Source organism: Carassius auratus, unplaced genomic scaffold (assembly GCF_003368295.1).
Source record: "Carassius auratus strain Wakin unplaced genomic scaffold, ASM336829v1 scaf_tig00011088, whole genome shotgun sequence".
In the NCBI taxonomy this organism is placed as follows: Eukaryota; Metazoa; Chordata; class Actinopteri; order Cypriniformes; family Cyprinidae; genus Carassius; species Carassius auratus.
Window position 1 is genome coordinate 97,573 of NW_020524168.1, and position 18,377 is coordinate 115,949.

General features: G+C 36.1%; 1 long non-coding RNA gene across 1 annotated transcript; it reads left to right on the plus strand.

Moving 5' to 3' along the window:
• The first annotated feature begins 983 nt into the window (after nt 1-983).
• Nucleotides 984-9,018, plus strand: LOC113072954 (uncharacterized). The gene is made up of 4 exons (XR_003280416.1): nt 984-1,192; nt 6,022-6,122; nt 6,974-7,429; nt 7,523-9,018. It is a non-coding gene; the product is annotated as an uncharacterized LOC113072954 (long non-coding RNA).
• Nucleotides 9,019-18,377: the final 9,359 nt, after the last annotated feature.

An 18,377-nucleotide genomic window follows, 5' to 3' on the forward strand; every position in this document is an offset into this window, starting at 1 on the left:
GTGGGTAGGGGATCTACAGTAATATGCATTTTGTTGGTTTAGATGCAGTGATAAGTTTATTTAGCTCATCCTGTCCAATATTTGTTTAGATTTTGTATGATATTGATTTTGTGTCATGTCAAAGGAATAAATTGGACTAAGAAATAAGGACTATGGACCACCAATTTAAAATTCTATATTATTTTAATTTAATTGTAATATAATTCTATAAACTTTTTTGGACTTCATTATTTATTCATAAATTGTGTGTGTGTGTGTGTGTTTGTGTGTAAATATATATAGTGTAAACAGTGTCAAAATGCAGAAGATCTGAGGTGAGGCTGCTCTCAGCCTGTTCATGGGCGCTGAACGTCTGAAGCCTTGGAGCTCACATCTCTGAAAATGCTGAAGTCTAAAAAACTACATTCTCACCTATGAAAAAAAACTACATTCTGTAAGACAAAAATTGTTTTATTTATAAAATTAAAGTGGACTTGGGCATCTGGCATGACATTCGCTGTGAAAAAATACTGCAAGTGGAGGGATAAAAACAGTGAAATGGTTGGAGTTCAGTTATCTCTGGTATATCGCACCATTGGAAAAGGAAATCAGGCAATCAGATTCGAGGACAAGAAATAACTGTTGTATAAATGAGCAATATCACTTATACGGCACTCGGCCTGTGGCCTTGTGCTTCGAGCCGGATCACAGCCACCCTGATATAAAGCCATATCGCACTGCTACTCATGTGATATTGCTCTCTCTCTCTCTCTCTCTCTCTCTGTTAACATGTATATGTAGATTTTTTTCTCTTTTAATTATATTTCCTTAAATTCAAATTATGCATCCAATGTGCTGCTGTTTTTTTTTTTTTTTTTTTGACTAGCAATCAACCCTGCTGTGAGAGCCGTTATATGATGGCCAGGGGTCAAAGGAATGCCTGAAATATTTCTGAGATTGGACAGTGTGTTATTTTTAGAGTTGTGGAATGAGAGGGGAAAAAGTTGAGAGCTTTACAAGTAGGTCAGCTGCAGCATTGCTTCATATCTCTTTCAGTATTATTACCGTCCTGCAGCCCAACTTTTAATCCAGCTTGAGCTGCACCAATTGCACGTTCACGGACACTTTTATTGTAGTCGGAACTGCTTACAGAACCAAAACTGAGCTTCGGCAAATACCTGAAAGACTTTCAGAAGGGAACGATGGCCAACAGGTCAGATTTATTGTGCAGATTTGGTTGGGTACTTCAGTGTTAGGTAAAGTAACAAGTATCATTAATGTATCACTGCTCATTGTCAGTTGGTTTAGTTCTATTCTAGACCTGTACAGTAACGCTATGTTTGGATTGCAGCCTCAAGCCTGTTTCAGCCACTGGATAAAAAGAAAGGGAAATTTGACGATTTATCTCACAATCTCAGGATTACAAGATATGAACTCCAATTAGCAAGATCTAAACTTAGTTATATATAAAAAAAAAGATAAAATTTTGAGACTTTTAAGACTTTTCAGAATTTTGAGATGTTTTTTTTCCTTGCAATTCCAAGCTTATATCTCACAATTCTTAGTAATTGTCTTTCAATGCTGATTTTCTTTCGTTAAAATATAAGTTAGATTTTTTTCTGTTTGTTTCCGCAATGGAATGAAAAATAGAAAAGGTAATTGTGATTTTTTTTTCCCCAAAAAATATTGCAATTGTGAGCTTATATCTCACAAATCTGACTTTTGTTCTCAAAATTATGAATTCTGCATTCATAACCCACAGTTTTGACTTTGTCTTCAAATTTTGAGGAAAGAAGTCTGAATTGTGAGATAAAAAGTTGTGATTACCTTTTACATTTATTTATTTTATTTTATTTTATTTAGATTTTTTTTTTTATCCCATGGTGGAAACTGACTTCCATAATAATGAGAAACATGGAACTTTTAGTTTTTACTCCCAAAAACACAACTTGTGAAACACAATCTCAGGGCCAATTCGTACGTATTTTACGAGGTGGCTTATTCGTATACTAATTTGTACGACCCCAGTGACGGTTAGGTTTAGGGGCGGGGTTAGGTGTAGGTCATTCGTATAAATCATACCAATTGTGCAACTCGTAAAATACATATGATTTGGCAACAATCGTATGGATTTGTACGAGTGTGGTCGTACGAATTCATACGAACAAGCCACCTTGTGAAAAATGTATGAATTGCCGTGAGATCGGGTCTGTATGTCGCAATATACTGCATGATAGTGATGACGTTTTGATTTGTTGGTGTTTTAGGCTCTAAAATGTCCCACTTTTATTTAGTTAGTTTCAGTTAGTTGTGTGAAACTCTCTGGTGTTATGCGTTCAGACTGAATTGGGTCCTTAGGAAGCATTTGAGCTGCAGCATCTCTCTCCGAGAGCAGAAACACACCAGGTGTCCCTGCAATTAGCCGCTGTGAGATTGATGAGATCTGGCTGGGCTGATGGAATCACTCTTATTATATTACATCTGGACCGATGTCCATTTATTTATGAAGCACCGGAGGAGCAGGTGACTGCGCCGTGATGGAAATGATGAGGTTTGTTGTAGCGTGGCCCTCATTTGAACTGTGACAGGTAAACACGCTAATTGATTTCAGAGGCCCCACGGAAACAGGAGCTGCCATATTTCCCACTTTTCTGTTTGCCGAACAGACGAAGCTGTCATCCGCCGCGGCGAGAACACGTCAAATGCAGAGCCGGTAATTTGTGCTGATGAATGACAAGCCGAGACTCTTGTTAGGTAGATGGCACGCTCATTAGAAAACACATTTTCAGATGTCAGCGTGCTCCCGTCTTCCATTCCCCTCTGTTCTTTAGATGGAGGAAAGAACGAAATAAACGCTGCTTGAATATCATGATGTCATAAAATCAAGCAGAAGGAATTCAAACCTCAATTGACATGTCTGGTGTATCCGACGTGCTTTGCGTTTTGAACACTGACAGCCATCTGCGAGGGGTTTCTTTCACTCTTGCTAATGAGCGCTGTGTCACCGTGGCCTGATCTCCTCTGGACCGTCCCAGAAGACACGTTACAGCTGTCAGGCCCCTCGGCTCGATCCTGCAGCTCGCAGCAAAGAGCCTCAAACGGCATTGACTTCCACCGCCGGAGAAAACACAAAGCCTCCTCTGACTTGCTTTCATGAGCGTGTTTGTGCACATGAAGGGTTTGTCAGAATGAGCTGAAATGTAAACTAGTGTGTGAATGCTGCTTTTGCGCCTGCCGTAGGTGTGTTTAAGTTCTGCTTAGTCTTCTAGGACAAGATCGAGTTGAATTATTAAATTCTGCATGTGTCGCTGAAGACACATAATGAATTCAGCATTTGCAGTGACCAACACAAACGCTAAAAAATCTACTTATTAAATTAATTGACTAAATATAAAACAAGAACTGCAACAAATTGTGGGGGAGACCAGGGTTGGTTTTCACCCAATGAAGATTAAGGCTATATTTCACGAAAAAGTTTTTGAGTCAAAATGCTTGCTTTTATCTAGCTGATTTGTATATGGGTTCACAAATATCTTAAAAGACTTTCCGTCCATCAAACTAAAACTGTAATTATAAGTAAGTTTTCTCAGGACAGTGATGTCAGTTGTCACATGCTTATCTAAATTTGTACTATTTATTTCAAGTTTTTGATATTTATGTACATAACACTGTATGTTTTGTTTCATAGTTGGTTTCCTGGTCCATTTTTGTCATTAAATCGACTATAACTTGAGACTTTTGTAGTTCTTGTAGTGCCAAATTGTCACATTTTTTAACAGTTTGTTTTAAAAGAATCGAATACCAAGAGCAAACAAGAAATACATTTCAGATGAACTGAAGACAAGTATAGGAATATGAATAAAAGAAGTATATTATGGAACTAGAAGAAAATGGCCAATTGGAAATAAAGTCAAATGCTCTCCATTTTCAATGTGAATCCCAGATAACAAATTTCATCCATGAGACAGGAAAGTACACTCAACAAGCTGGATAATAATTTTCAGGAGCTGGAGATCATTTCACTGAAATACAAATTAGTGATAATACCAGAAGAGAGAGAAAAAAAAACATATTCTCATACACTCTCTCTGATTCTAGTCTGTATTAACTGGTTTGCAAGGCTTCTGTGTAAAAAGCAAAGATCTTTGTTTCTGCTTCCAGTTGAACGCTGCTGTCTAGGATTCATTGCATTTGAATCTCATCACGAAATCTAAATATTCACAAAGCACAGCGATATCTCTCAGAAGCAGCCAGCCAGTCATTTTGAAATTTGTGTAATTCATTAAGCCTGAAATCCATTTCCTGTGCAAGAGAAAGAATCAAAATCAGTGAGAAGCACAGGGAATAATTTATCATGGGATGACTGTCATTTGAACCTGCGATTCAATTAAACTGTATGTTTAATTTTGCCTCAAGATCAAGAGTTAAAAAGCCTATTAAAGTGGCTCTCTTGATGCCGAATCTATCTGTTATCAGCATGTCGAGGAAATTCGAGAGGCTCTCTGGTGAGCATCTCTATCTGTGACACACTGTCAGTATTGCTGAGGGGTTTGTGCTGTCGATGACATTATTCACATCGCAGGAAAGGCTGGGATGAACAGGGAATTGTGTAACCACCCGTACGTAAATAATAATAATAATAGCAACCGTAATGTTTTTTAAAGAATTGTAAGCAGCATTATCACTGTTATCGCCACATAAATACGAGGCATCACTGGTGCTTAGCAGTCTTCACCTTTGTAAGTATTCAATTGTTACATGATGATTTAATCCTAAACTCATGGGATTAGACTAACAATTTCCATATCTTTTTGTTTTTGTGATGTGTTAAATGCACTCCCATATTTATATGGTTTTACATTTAAGACAAGGACAAAAATAAATGAATGACACTGCATTCGATAACAAAATATGTGAAAAATAGCATTTATTTTAAAGAAAGATGGCACATGGTCAATGTAATTTAAAGGCAATCAAATACATTTATAATACTGTTTTCTTAACAGAAATTATGTCACTTCTCTAGGATGATGTCATTAAGGATCGGGCTTTAGGTATTTAAAGGATTTTTACAAAAGACTGACAGAGAAAATGAAATGATCACAAATGTAAAAAGAATAAAATAAACAAAAATATTATTTAAAAATAACCACCATAAAAGAATATATATATTTGAGATAAAAAAAATTTTTTGGAAATATTAAAAATGTATTTTATATCTCATTATAGAATATTTTATTCTAATTGTATTTTATATCTCTAATATTATGACTTTACTTTTGAAATCAAGGTTTTATTCTGGACAATTTGAGTTCACTTGTGGAATGACTATTATTTTATTTTTATTATTATTATTATTTCTTTTTTTTTATGTTGGATCTTTTTTTTCATGGCACTAAAATGTCATTGTACATCAACTCAATGAATCATACAATCATAACATGATTTTCTTTTTTCTTTTTTCTGAGTTTAATGTTACGATCCTCGATGTTACAACCATATAATGGAGGCATGAAAATGTACTACCCAAAAACAATATTTGAACTTAAGACTGAAAGTATTGTGATGCTTTGTGATTGTCAAATGTTAGCAGAGCATGTTTAAAGTTAAAGTGATTTTTTTTTTTAAATGCTTATGGTTAGTCTGCTGGAAACCTGTGAGGAAATAACATCACACAGTCAATAAAAATCACCTTGAGACCAGGTAGGGTTGGCAAATTATAAGCATGTTAGATCTTCACACTGTGATGCCAACAGTGATCTGTGCAGCAGTTTTTGTCAGTGATTGTGAACCTGAGTTGAGTGTAACATGGTGCTCTGATTGCAGTCTGATAACCAAAACGGATCAATATGTGTGCTGTAAAGGTTAAATGACGCTCTGTAGTGTGTTGTCATGGTGCAGCGTGAGTCAGGATGAATGATAAGAGCAGTTCGAAACTACAAGCCACTAACATGGCCTTATATCACATTATAAGTTAATCAGAGGACTCAGCCATCAAAATCTCTGTATGATAAAATGAGAAATGTGTGTTGAAATTTCCAGTGCTCTGTGGGCTTGTGCTGCATTCCCAGGCTGTGTGTTGCTGACGGCGTTCTGATGCTGCTGTGTTCTTCTCCAGGAGGATTTGACACTTTCTGAATTATGTAAGTGAGCTAATGAGCTACACACACAACACACACACACACGTGCACACTCATACACACTCCAGTCCCTGCAGACTCAGACAGTCAGACAGTCTATGCTCTCTCCCCCAGGCCTTCTCACTGCCTGATATCTACACAATACATAAACTGTACAGTATATTCAAGAGTGTCTGTGGCTATCACTGTTTATTTTGAATTATTCTGATTTAAAAAGTGTACTACCATATTATTTGTACTCTTCCTGCAGTGTATGGCATGCATATGGGTGAGCACATTTTCTGTTTACCATACATCCGAGCACTCTGTGTTCAATACTGTGAATTTTTAAAATTTTTTCCAGTCATGAATTAACTGAATATAATTGCAGCTATGGTCATTCTTGACTATGATTTTTTTAATGATCACACATATATCTCTCTATATATGTATGTATATATCTATATTCTATATGCATATACTATCTATCTATCTATCTATCTATACAGTATGTTTGTGTGTGTGTGCGTGTGTGTATGTGTGTGTGTATATATATATATATATATTTCCTCTGGCATTTAGACTGTACAATACACTACATACACAAGCATAATAATGTCCAAATACTGTCCCAATTCGTTTCCACAGTGACTTTTTTTAAATGACACAGAGACAAATTTGAAATGTATTCATATTTGCTCATCTTATAAAGATCATTGTGACATGACTTGAATGCAGTAAATGAGAGCATTGTGGGTATAAGGTGTATTTTCTCAAGGTCAGTGGTGTTTCAAGCACTTCATCATATGATGTCATGCAAATACCCAATGTAAATCAATTAAAGCGTAAATTAATTTGTCTGATTCATTCCACAGAAGTTGTCGGTCACGAGGAGGTTTGTTTGCATCTGAATACTCTCATGTTCAGAACGAGCAATAAGATGGTGAGTATTATTTCCTTTATTCAGATAACGGCACAAAAGGCCAAATCAGACGTCCTTGGATGTGCCCCTTCACACAAAAAATATCAACTATTGTGAGTGTTTCAATTGCAGGAACATGATGTATTGTTTTCTTTGTAGCAATAAGCTTAGTAATTGTAATGAGTATGTATTAATTCTCCAATGAACGTCAAATATTTAGATTTACCCCTTAATTAAAATGTGTACTTGAATGCTTATCTCCTCTGCTATATTACCTCTACTGTGAACAATTAGGATTTTCTTTTTTAAAGACACTCACTTCCATAAGCTAATTGTTTTCTCTTTTTTACAGGGAGACTTTATCAGAACTGGCCACTAATTAACAGAAATCACAGTAACTATTGCATAGGTAGCTTGTTAATTAATGGTCTAAGATGCAATTAAATTACAGATGCACATCCTAATTTATTAACCAACTTCTCTTAATCCTGTGTAATTTCAGAGGGATCTTGTTAAATCGAAAAGCGGAGTGATCAGGGTGGCAAAGTGCTAATTAAGCTCTGAATTGGGGGGCTGCATCAACAGAGCACAGGGATGATCCTTCGCTGTCTGTTTACATCGCTGCAGTGCATTCTGGGAGGTCACCCCACATCCTGGGGCAGGCGTACTGTTCTGCTGCTCTGGAAAATAACAATGTGTAAGACAGATAAAACCAGCACATCTAAATGTATTTATACTAATGTCGTCAACGTTTAAAGCAGGAAACTTTATTTTCAAGAACTTAGGCATTTCCACACAATATGAGGATGCGGAGTCATTTGTTGCTGCAGCAGAAGCACAGATGGAAACCCTTTCCATCATGTAACAGTATCTGTTACATGATGGAAAGGGCTTCTCATTGGTAAGAGAAAGTTCTTTATTGTCTCATCTGTTTCTTCTAAACAGAAATATGGCAATTGAGTTTGATTGTTCTCCTCCTCTAGAGTTTCAAAAGAGATCGCAAAAACTGTGGTCAGATTTGACAAGATATAAAAGTTGAAAAAAACTCAATAAACCCTTAGTAATGTATCCTTTTGGAATTTCTTGTGAGAAAAAAAAGACCTCGGAAGAGCTTCTGAAAAGATCTCAGAAATGTGTAATTTTCCAAAGTCTGCGATTATATATCAGTGATCTCTGAATGAATTAATAGCAACAGATTAAAATTGTTGTTATTTTTCTCTATAGAAAACGACTTGCGTCATCTTGCATGTCGCTCCACTAGAGTTTCATAAGAGATCTGAGCTATCCACGTTCATTTTATAGCTCTGTACTCTTACTGTATGCCAGCAATCGTTTCATTTGTGTCCAGGAATTATAAGAAATACATCTACAGTAAGTCAAAGCTGACACTTAAATGAAGGAAAATGGAGGGAAGCATCAGCCAAATTCAGTCGAGACTACAGACATTTCTTACCACAGGGTATTAAATGACAAAGTCCAAATCGAAACTGAAAAATGAGGTATTGCTGTAAAACAACTTTGCAACTCTGTCACTGTAAGTCAGATATTTTACATTTGTCTCATGCTTGTTGACCACAATTTCCCTCATTTCTAAGTGTCTCCTGTGAAGAAAACGTGGCCACCGTCATATACGGTTAAGATGCCTTCCTCTGGGCTTTAGGAAATCAGACAGACAACATGGCTGCCTCTGATTAAGAGTGTAAGAAATCCTGTTACACACTTGCAGCTGAACGCCTGAGAATATCACCACTCTCATTATTGGGCTGGGATTTGGAGAAGGGCTTGTAGCGTTCCTCATTGGGAAAATGTCTACAAACATCTTTTCATCCTTTTTTTCTCTATATTTTACTCCCTCAGTCCATTTAGTTTCATCAGTCTTGTAAAACAATGATGTTTCTTTTCTGCATGCCGTCGTATGGTCAAGGTGACTCTTTGCTAATGCGTGTAATAAAAGAATCATGTCACGAGAAATGCTTACAGCTGTCTGTAGCGCTCTGCTTCCACAACAAGATCTTTTAGTTTTCCTACATGTTGCATCAGAAGGAACGGACAAAAGAACAGCTGCATGGTCAGTTAAATATTTAAGTGGACTATTCAAAAAGATAGTCCATCATAAACTGTAAAAGTTCAGTTCTTATTTTTTGTTTTGAAGTCAGGGATCAGAGAAGAGTTGGAGAACAATCGACTGAAACAAAGAGAAATGTATTCGAGTATACAGTAGATATGACATTTGGTTTCTGATTTCATGTTCCCCAGCTACTAAATGTATTCGTTCGGGGTCATTAATTGATTATATAAATTATATGATTATTAAAAATAGTAAATTAATTTAGAAAATGTATTTGGTATTTCTAAAAAAGTATTTTTTCTTTTTTTACATTTTTATTACGACATAGCTTTTTTTTTACATTTACATTTATGCATTTAGCAGACGCTTTTATCCAAAGCTACTGACAGTGCATTTTGGCTATACTATTTATTTTTATTTTTTTACAAGTATGCGTGTACCCTGGGTATTGAACCCACAACCTTTTGCACTGCTAACTCAATGCTCTAACAAGTCAGAAATTATGCTAATTTAAATGTAATTTAAAGCCTTAACACACAATTTGATAACTCATATGTTCGAGAGAACAAAAAAAAATCGAAACTCTTCGTAAGAGTCTAGACTACATTGAGTTGTTTGTAGTGACGTGTAACCAAATTGCAAACACTTCTTTTTGACACCAAAGGTTCAGTGATGGCGCAAACTGTGTTCTGTCCACATCAGCGGAAGTACACAGACATTTGAGAATTGTTAACAGAACGGAGCGCCAGGTATTCAAAAAGCTAGCTTCTCTCCATTCAAAAGCTTAGTTGTGTTGTGCATTCATTTGTGTGGGTTCAAACCCCCAATTTTAGGCCGTTCGTTTATGAAATGCTCTTTAAAGGATTAAAGTACACCGAGTTTGTGTCTGCAACACAGAGACTTTGCTCAGTAATTACACTCATGCCTGCACCAGCAATTCATTCCTTGACACAAAGCATAAAAGTCTTTCCTAAATGCCGACCGTACACACGCATATCAACTTTGCGAGGCCATTTTGATCCCTCTAGACTTCCTATCAATAACACGTCCCCGATCAGCCAGTGAGCTGCAAAACACAGTCAAGGCAGCAATTAGTGTAAATTAACAGACATTTTCAAACCCGTCTTTGCTCAGAAAATGGGCGCTTTGTAGTTCAAAAACATCCCACTCTGGCCCTCGTGTGGGAGTTCTTCCAGCAATTGCTTAAATCCTAAAATAAGTACTGCAATCTCCAGGCACAGGCCCACTGTAATGCTTTAAAAACAATTTAGAAACTGTCATCGTTGTAATTACAGTAACTAATTACCATCCTCGGCAAACAAATAGCTTAACATAATACAGCAGCCCAATCTATTTTGAAGAAATGCAAATTCTGAGCAAAAAGGGGGGCATTTTGGCAAAACCTGAAAAGGAATTCCGGAAATAATGCACTTTGTTTTATCCACACGTAATTCCCAGGGAATATCATATCATAAATATTTGCATTCAGTTCTTATCAGAACATTTGCATTTGCTTCTTATCAGCTGGCAAACCAGGCACCTGCAGATAGCACGAGCTGCTTCCACGTCATACACACATTTCTAATGAGACACGTTCCAGGCTGATATCATATTTTGGCTAGAACTTTATCGGTCATTTTCTCCTAGAGTTGGCTCATCTTGGAACTGTCTTTGAGTTGTTGCTTTTTTTCTCTCATTTGATGTGATTCAACTCAGATTCATTTTTTAAAAGCCCGCGAAAAAAAATAATAATACTTTTCTTCTCACAACTGCCTGCTATCAGTGGCATGTATGCTAGCAGTGATTATCTCCACATTTCAAAATGTTTTATCTGTGTGAATTATTTCATTTGCCATTGCATCATCCCTTGAAAGCGGGCGGCAGGAAGAGAGGGAGAAAGAAAGGTGGCGACTCGTCATCTGCAATGAACCGTCGTCCTCGCAGCAACGGAGTGCGGCCGTGCCCATCTTCTTCAGTTACTACACGTATGCAACAGTTAGCGGGGGAAATTAAAATAATTGTTTGATAACGTTTTTAAAAAGCCAGTCCACAATAACAATTTCATGGCACATTGCGGAGTGTAATTATAAATCAGGCGTTTTTCTCGGACAGCCAGAAAAACACTGGAGGTCAAGTGAAGTGTCCTAGTCAAATACTGCTCTCATTAGCACAATCTGCTATTATCTGCTAATTATTTGTCTGTTGCTCCAAACCGCTGTGCATGGCGCTGGGCATCTGTCTACCCACGCGCCTCTCAAATCAGTCACCTCTCAAGAGCAGGTGCTTGTGTGAATACGTTCGTTTGCATAAATTACTAAAATTATTCAACAAAATGGTATGTTTTCTTTTGATGTAAACATAATAAAAAAATATATACGTTTTCTCAGCGAGGACACATTCATTTGGTCAAAAGTAAGAGTGAAGATGTTTATAGTGTTACTTAAGATTTCTATTTCAAATAAATGCAGTTTTAAACCCTTTTTAAACCCTCTGTTCATCTAAATTGAGATGTGCATGACTAAAACTAACTTATCGTTGTCCCAGTATATTTAACTTTGATGGGAGAATATAGCCTACTGTATTACATAACATTTAGGTCAATGCTAACGCAGTCTCTGTTTACTGCTATCTCTGCTCTGGGCTCGCTCTGATTCTAAAAGAACACAGATACAGAGGAATGAACTGATATGTGTATCTCAGGAAGACCGAACTCTCATTTTTGGAGCATATTAAACGTTTTGCATCTCCCTGTCGCCTCCCTTACGCTAGTTGTGGCTATGCTATCCCACCTCTGTTTTTGTCTCAAAATCATATGGTCATCTTTGTTTACACAGAGAGGCAGCACATTCCCGCGGTTTCCCTTCATCCAGAGCATCTCCAAAATGTTGGTTTGGTGCTCGAACACTGTGATAAGTATTTTATTAAGCTAAGTAAGTCATATGTACAGCGATCTCCTTTTGTGTCTCTTAAAAAAAAGAAAGTCATGTGGGTTTGGAAAGAGTGAGTAAATTATGTTATTATTCTTTTTTTATGATTATAAATATCTATCAAGTCTATAATAATTATAATGATAATATATCACACGTATTATTATTATTACTTTTTAATAATAATATTATACAATATATACACATACATAATGTATGTGTATACACACACACACACACACACACACACACACATATATATATATATATATATATATATATATATATATATATATATATGTAGGCCTATATGTATGTATATAAGTGACTTACATATACTGTATATATCCTAAATTATATATAATAATGAAATCATGCATGTCTACAATAATAATTATCATTATTATTCATCATTATAATAATAATAATTTAATTCATTTATATGAATTCATTAAAAAAAATTATATCAAGTCATCAAGTGACTTTATATCTTGGATATCTTCCAAAAAAAATCTGATGCCATGAGCCATGCAAATTTGATCAGATCTAGTGCTAGTTCTTCCTTCATTGTAGCATTCTAAATCTTGTAAACTGGTGAACTGATAAAATCCAGTGTGCTAACTCCATGAAATTTTGTAAAGCCAGCTAATCAGATCGCAGCTTGCTATTACAGCCAGCTTTTGACATTTTTATGTGTAATATGCATCAGATGGTTTGTAGGCAGTCTGTAAGCATGCCTCTCAAGCTCTGACTAGAATGGGGATGGAGATCTATGAGATAACCCTTCCAACAGAAATTTAATGGATTCAGCTGACAATGACTCTGTCAGAAGCTGCTGATGACATTTAAGTTGTAGTGGATTTTAGGGCTAAACGATTCCTTCTCTTGCTTCTCACAGGTGGAGGGGCAGAGGATCAGACAGACGGGAGGAACCAAGACTCATTTTTACACAGATGGACATGTAAAAAGTTCAGGTAGAAACCATCACAGTTCACACAGCATGCTTTAACACTTACAAGTTACTTACTGATTTTTTTAATAAACTAGTTCAATCTCTCACTGGAACCATCCCTGTGTTTTACCTTAATTCAAAGGGATCTGTTAAGTTTTGGCTATTAATAGATTTTATGACATGTTTGAGTAATGCAAAATGTGAACATAAGAACAAAGTAACATATTGAGATATTTTTCAGTAGTATATATATATATATATATTATATATATATTTTTTATTTATTTATTTATTTATTTTTTTGATATTTGGATACTTATTTGTGCATGTATTTCTTTTTTTTTTTTAAATAAAGGTACTTTTTTTTGCAAATCTCAAAATAAATATCTGGTTATCATACATTATACTATTCTGATGTCTAAATTCACATGTAGTACTTAAAATGATTGATTTTATTTTTGTAATTTTTTATATATTTAGACAAAATAGCATAGGCTGTATGATTTTGGAAAAAAAACTGACGTTAAAGTATTTATTTATTTTTTTCTGCAATGTATATTGCAATATACTTATTTGGAAAGAAATGATCATTACAGTTAGTGGGGTGATTTTGGGAAGTGCATCTGCACAGTAATTACAAATTATAAAAAAAGTACAATTCAAAAATAAATAATATTTACTTGCACTGCCAAAAATTACCACTAGCCCTGACATAAGTAAATAAATTAATACAATAAAAATGTTTATTGTTCTTGTTGTTGACCCATTTCGACACCACAGCAAAAACTACTAGCATAACTAACAAAAAGTTGAGACTTTATTGAAGGGAAGTAAACAGCAATAAACAAATAACAAGCAATTATAAAATTATTGTAAAAAACACTGTTTGCTTGTTTTATATCCTGCATTTTTATAGCATAAAATATTTATTTATTATGAATTTTTTTATTTTATGCATTTTTTTCAGATATCAGCCACAATATGAAAATAATTATCAATATTCATAGCTGTAATAGACATTTGATACAGCAAAAATTATAATGTGTATCATTATTAGTCAGCACAACACACTCACTTTTGCTGTGTCCTTGTAAGAGGACTTTGACCTGAGAAAGCATTTCTCTCAGTCTCTCTCTCACAAACACTGAAGATGGCCTGTTTGGGGTTTGGAAATGGCATATGAGGGAGAACAGGACAGGGTTGGGTGGAGTCGCACCGATTAAGTGATTGGAAGCATTCGGCCGCTGAAGCATTTTTCTTCAATCCTGCAGATAACATCGTCCCTGCGCTCTTTATCTTTCTTCTTGAACTGTTTTTAAACATCCCTCCCTTGCTCTCTCTTCATTACTGTCCGCTTCTTCTGGCGTCCACTTTCATTACCGAGACTTATCTCATTCACCCTTCCGCTGTCACTCCCGTTATTGCGTGGTGGGGATTTTTAGATTAGCCATTCCCACAAACTCTTTACAGAACTTCTCTGTGAGTTCAGTCCAAACGAGCTAAAAATTTGTTTAGAAGTGAGGTAAATTAATTAGGCTGTCATTGAGAAATGGACCGCTCACGTGTTTGCACGGTTGATGGTGCTTTGATTGGTATGGGAAAATTCATTTTGAGACAAGTGATGCTTTGTGGCCTTCTTAGATCCAACTGGCCCCCAAATGAATAGTCCCACCTGCGCGTCATGCTATTAGTTGAGACAGTGTTGCTACACATCGACTCCAAATGTTCAATCAGATTTGAATTTGGATCATATTTTCCGACTGATTTGCAAACTTGAAGGCTTTGTATTCTGATAGAGCTATCAGTTGGATTGCAGGTAAACTGAGCTACTTGTGAATGTGCTTTTTATGTTTAATCAACGACAGACTTCTCTCTGGTGACATATCTTGTACTTTTCCAATCGTTTAGTCAACTTAACCCTCCCATTTCTTTCAGTCGACTGCGAACATTCAGATATGCCTCCATCCAATCAAAAACCAGTAGACTGAATCAAGACCCGGGTCTCAGTTTGTCATGTGAAATTACTGAACAAAAGATATGTTGTAACCCCATAAAGCACAGAAGCTATTGAGGACATAAGTCACTATAAATACGCAGTTTTTACATAATATACGTTTTTTATGCCGTTTTTTACATTACATAACCAGCTTGAACGAGTCAAAGACTAACTAAATCTGTTAACATTCCCATTCATCTCAATAGCAGTTGCTAAGCTAACTGGTGAAAATTTCATCGAAGCATGAACACACTGGATTTTATCTGTTCACCAGTTAGCTTAGCAACTGCTATTGAGATGAAAATGATCCTCCAGTTGTCCTCACAGTTTTCATACACTGTGGCCACGGAGACTAAATTTGATGGTGGACCTCAAAACTTCAGTCTTAAATATAATTTTTTAATAATTGAGATTTATACATAAATACATACATTTATAAATACGCTTTCCATTGATGTGTGGTTTGTTAGGATTGGACAATATTTGGTAGCGATACAACTTTTTTTGAAAATCTGGAATCTGATGTTGCAAAACAAAAAATTGCATTTTAAGTTGTGCAAATGCAGTCCTACAATGTATTTTTGACTATTGCTACAAATATCCCTGTGCAACTTACAGTAAGACACGTTTTGTGTTCCAGGGTCACAAATGCAGAATCGATTGCACATTAAACGGTGAATAAATCTTTATAGTCTTTTTGGTGAACAGATTCAAAAGAGTCGGGTCGCTGAGTTAAATCAAATAGCTCTAAAGAACTCTCACTCACACACCAAAGTGTTTTAGATCTGATAAGGTCTTTCCCGTAGTCTCTGCACATGATGTAATTTCACCATTCAGCACACAGGTTAAGAGAGGTAAGAACATTAACACGCTCTTTTATTAATGCGCACATATTCACACAAAGCACATTTCCCTGCTGTTTTAATAACTCATCTAAGACCTGCGATCTAATCGGCATGTACAGCAAGTAATTAAAGTTGAAATTAATTACTGTCTGTGCTGATATTCTAATCAAACAGCTTTGGAGTATTTTGTAGCAGAAAGTTGATATTTTGTCATCCGTGTTTTATCTCCAGCGGCGGCGGGCGATCGTCTGTACTTGCAGATTATTCCTCGCCAGGAAAAGCTCAGGAAGCAACAGATAAAGATGGAGAGAACTTCCACACTTTTCTTTTTTTTCCATTCCTGATCTGACCTCTTGACAGTTTTCATCCCTCGTTCTGCTCCTCCGTCTCGCCCTCCTTCTCTTAACATTCCTTTATCATGACAGTGTTTCGTGAGAGATAGGGCCAAGGCTTTGCGACTGTGTCTGATGGAAATTAGACAATCGTTCATTAGTGAGTTAGATAAAGACTCTCCCTTCCTCCGACCCGGGTGACAGTTGTCTTCCTCGGGGAGCTCGTTTCACACCGAGAGCTTGTGGTGGTGCACGCGTCGCCGCTGTGGAAGTGACTCCTCGGGTCCCATCTGAGTTTGTCTCTGCAGACAGTGCCACTGGAAATGTCAGCAGGAGCAGAAAGGAGCCATGTTGAGTCGCTCACTCTAACAAGCTAAAGGCTTTTCCCCGCGGGGCCCGCTTATGCAGAGCCTTCTTATTTCTCTGTGTTGTCTCCAAGTCAGGCTCGTCGAAGAGCTCGCTGTACTTACAGAAGTTGCTTTGTAGAAGATACTGCACCACTAGCAATAGTTTCCGGACAGGTTTCACAAAGGCTCCACATTTCTTACATTGTTTCGATAGTGGCAATCATACTCACCTTATGAATTATGCTCTTATTATCACCAAAAAATGCATTAATTTGATCAAAAATACAGTCAAAATTAATTGCGAAATATTATTATATTTTAAAATAACTGTTTTCTGTGTTAATATGTATATTTTGACATGTAATTTACCTCTGTAATGGCAAAGCTGAATTTTTAGCATAATAACCCCAGTCCTTAGTGTCACATGATCTCTCAGAAATTATTCTAATTTGATGATTTGTCGCTCGAGAAACACTTCGTATTATTATCAGTGTTGAAAACAGATGCGTTGCTCAATATTTTCCCAGAAACCGTGATACATTTTTACCTGATTTTTTTGAATATACAAAAGAACAGAATTTATTTGAAATAGAAATCTGTATTTAAAATAACATTCAAATGCTTTCATTTGCAGTTTGGATGAATTTGGAAGAATAAAAATCTTACTGACCCCAAAATTTATGAAAGCTGTGTCTTTAATATATAAACAGCTTTAAATTCAGAAGCAATGACATTAAATCAGGATAAATGATATATATCCTTTTATAGAAATATGCATTTATTTGATCATTTTTATTAAATATGTACTGTATTTAGTATATATAGTTGATACATAAAGTTAACACATGTTGGCTTTAAAATGAACACTCCTCAGTTTATTTTGTCCTTACCCTTATCACTGATTGCAGACCTGGTAACATGTTGACAAATCTTCTCTCAATCTCATTTGTGATTTTTGTCTTTGCTGTCGGTCTGCACTACAATTTTGCTGTGTGTCATTTAAGTCGGATTGCGTTCAGCTCGAGCCATTCTGTATAAATCGGTTTACATTGACTTGTTTTCAAACAGATTTAATGACATATTGCTGAAGAAACTGCAAAAAAGTATTTTGATTTTGAATCATTTGCAAGCGGAATGCTTACAGGACATATTTTTGTAGCATGAATTAAGTTTTCATTTTCCTAATGATGAAGAGAAACCTGTTTTGGTTTAGCCAAAACTCGAGTCGAATGATTGAGACGGACACGCAATAATTCCAGACAAAAGTTTATACAGACACTTTCTTTCATTGTCTTCAAGGCGATTTTGATGTGCAGAAGATCAACTGTTTGAGAAAGCGTCTGGATTGTGGTCTACATCAGGGTCAGATGAACACACAATCACAGACAGCTTCACGCAAGGCAGGCCTGCCCTTCCTCTCTGACTCCCTCGCTTTTTTCTCTCTGTTAGCTCGTCAGAAATGGAGAACTGTCCCTGCGTCTCGGCTCACAGATCAGAGGCTTCGGTTCTGGCCTGCAAAAACTTTTCCTGCATTAAAACAGATCTTACAGAACTTTCCAAAGCTTTATGATGGCGTTCATCATTCGCCTCAGGGGAAAATAACAAGCTGGTTGCTCACTTTGTGACCTGGTGGATGAGGTAAATCAATATAGACTTACAAGTAGACAAAATTATAATTTTAAATCAAAATAAAGCTTGTTTGAGTTCTGTAATGTTACATATTTATGATATTAAACAAGAAAAAATTAGGGTGAGACTAAAATAAGTAAAAAAAAGTGGATGTAAAAGTTGATGACGTCATACAGAAAGGAAAGTCATTTCAGGTAGAGCAAGATTTCAACAAACTTTATTTCTTTAGAATAATGTGTACCAATGATTTGTAGACAGCAA